The sequence below is a fragment of the Tigriopus californicus genome, chromosome 8 (assembly GCF_007210705.1).
Source record: "Tigriopus californicus strain San Diego chromosome 8, Tcal_SD_v2.1, whole genome shotgun sequence".
NCBI lineage: Eukaryota > Metazoa > Arthropoda > Copepoda > Harpacticoida > Harpacticidae > Tigriopus > Tigriopus californicus.
Genome location: NC_081447.1, coordinates 14,425,448 through 14,428,700, shown reverse-complemented (window position 1 = coordinate 14,428,700; position 3,253 = coordinate 14,425,448).

The window sequence follows — 3,253 nt, the reverse complement described above, 5'->3', positions numbered from 1 at the left end:
AAAATATTAGAATATCTGGGATGGACAATTGATAATTTGGTCTTAATTCACACATTTGACAAAAAATATCAGGCGTTGGTGAAAAATGAAAGAGTTATCTTTTTGTAGAGTCTAATTGAATTTCTACTTTATTAAGAGGTTTGCATAAAAGGCAGGCATTATTTAAGGGTTACAGCGTAATACCAAAGTACAGTAGACTATATCTCAATTTGAACTTTGGACTCCGAAATTTGTTTTCTTGCAAAAACATCCAAAAGTACAAAAATAGTCAAAGAAAACAGGTGCCATATCTCTTAAAATTATTATTTCAATGATTATGAAGCATCCATATGAGTTTGAAGAACAATATATAGCTCAGAGCAAGGACCTCTCAACACCCAGAGTACAGTCAGGAAATTGGCCGACTGCAAACTCAGGTTGAAAAGTAAAAAAAGCCTTGCCAACGTAGCATTTTCTATTTTAGCTAATGAAGATTAGAATGCAGAATCATGAAGTAAACGTTGAATAGATTTGAGACCCATCAATTTATTCAATTTCCTTGTAGTTTGGATTGTTTTTGCTGTTTTTTAACAGCTTCGCCTCTTTCTTTTTTCTTTGATTGTGCACTTCATCATTTGCTTTCGAGACAAAGTTCTTGAACATCAATTTCCAAAGGTTTTAGCACCTAACGTAAGGCTGTCAGTAAGGTCATGATTGTTAGAGCATGTGATGAAAGTAAGAATCCTTCATAATCATCTGCACATAACCTCTTCAACAATAAGTTGGAAAACACTTCCTTGGATGAGTGGTTTTGAGATAATACTCCTTGGCCTCACTGGAGTTAAACAATTTGTCCATGGAGCTGATGAACATGGAGAAGAAGAAGACAAAACAGAAGATCGGAAGGCTTGACTAGTCCACCATGAATTAATTTGATCCAAAAACTGCTGTTGTGGACAAGATTGGACATTCATTGAGAGGAAATTGGCGGTTTTGTGCCATTCTGAGTTCTTGTCAGAGTAGTAGTACAGCGCAGCAATAGTTTGATTCAAGAAAAATGCTTTTCAGCCAACATAGGCATTGCAATGTTCAATTTGGTCTTGGTGTCAAAACCTTTTTGACAAAGCTTATGGGCGAACTTGATTGGCCTTGTTAACTCCATTTGATACAATTCATCAAATGCATGAACCTAGCAACTATTGGTTCCTCATTTCTCGAAATCCTGTGCAGACATTGTTTTTTTGGTTGAGGAAATTGGTGGTAGTTCTTTGAAGGTGGACTGGGTCAAAAAATGAAAATGAATATTGTTGTTGTTTAAGTTGTCAGCCAATTTGGCGGAAAACTCTCAATTTCTGATTTGCACTATGCCATCTGTTCATAAGACGACTTCAAGCTGATTTGAACACCTTCTTTGGTTTGATTGTACCCTTTCAAGATGACATCATGGTCCAAATGGATTGCCACATCATTGCCTTGGCCATAAGAGAGCCAGAGTAACGCCTCTGTTTGGCGATGAACATTTAAAAGTTTCCAATCGGCTCAAGGATAAAAGATGAGTTTTTGATACTTGGCATCCTCAACATTCGACAGCAGGCAAATGCAAGGTAGCCTTAAAGCAAGGTCAAAGCCCTTCTCTTGTGATGGAACATTGTCTTTTAGCATTCGTCTTTAAGCATTCTGCGCCCTGAGAGGCTCTTGTAAAAAATGCTTTTTGTAATGTGAGCAATCTTGGTTTGAGGCAGTGGGTATCATTGCACCTGGAACATAAGTTATCACAATATGAATAACTCATCCAAGGAGTTTCGTTTGGCAAGTGGGAAAATATGACGCATACCAACAAGGACAAAAGTGAGATCCTCTCTTATTTCGAGACAGAATTTTAACACAAGGCTTTCCATGTGGCCCATAATGAATAGTGAAGACAAAGTATTTTGTAAGCGCTGAGTTTCCTAAAACAGTCCTTTGGGCAGGCAAGACCAAATCCAACTTGGTTTTTGATTGCCCAATGTAGTGACCTAGTCTTGTTCCAAAAATAGTTGGGCAGCTTCTTCAGCCTGTAAGCTTTTGTTATTTCCATCGTTCGGAGCTTAAAAAAAGAAAATAACAATCAATTACCTATTGCATTGCAATTGGGTGACACGTCTACGTTCTTGTTCACTCTTCATATCAAAGTCGTTTGGCGGACATTGAGGACTCTTACCTGAAGGTAGACTCTGGCCCTGAGCAAAGTCAGGCTTGGAAGAAGTATTGGGGGAATATTGGGAAATTGTGAAAGGGACAGAGTCCCGGCTTGAGGCGTTGAAGATATAGAAAGAGACCTTGGCAGCGGTTTTTAGAGCTCAACATTTGGTTTGAATCTTGGTGTCTCGGTAATGAAATCCATTTCAAATAAAGTTAACTAGACCTGCAGAGAGTTTGAAAACGCTGTCAATAGGTTCTAGTTCTTTCTGGGGACCGTATTGATCCACTTTGTTCTGAGGCTTTGGGTCCTTTGGGTATTAACATGAAAGGAGATCTTTAAGTTCTTGGGTTAGGCTTGGGTATCCATTTTACACACCAGGTTGCTGCGCATTTATTCACCATTTCCTCAATTTCTTAGCCGCACTTTGGCAAAATTGAAAAGTTTGTAATAGAATTAAGAAGAAGAATGAACCAAACCAAAGAAATCCTTTGAATGGAAAGTAGGAAAGATCTTGAACTTAAAACCATTGACTAAAAGATACACTGTATCTTTAGTCTATGTTAAAACTTGCTCAGTTTTGTTTATTCAACCTGACACACTGTAAGGTCAGTAGCTAATTGCCTGAGTTCGCAGCCGCCAAATTCAAAAACAGACAAGCTGTCTGGAGTCTGGGTGTAGAGAAGTCCTTGGCTCAGAGCTAGAGTGCATCTACTTTTGGATTGAGGGCCATTCCCAGAGTGAAAACCTTTTAGTTTCATAACAAACGCGTCATTACTGAAATTTGGTCAAGATATTTCTGAAACAATTTTTCTACAAATAATTTGTTTTAGCTAAAAGAGTACTGAATAAATTGTGCTTAGAACAAATTTCCTGCTTTAATCAAAAAAAACCTAATTAGCACCTTTTCAGTTGTTGAACTTAAGCATGTTTAAAGTCATTTTAAGTATCATCTAAATCCCTGGTTTTAAGTAGCATACCATCAATGGTTTTACGAAAAATGATATTAGTCACATATTTGTTCATAGTTATGCCAATAATTGACATTCAAAATTCAGCAGCTAAAGTTCATTCTTACTTGGGCGGAAAGGTTTG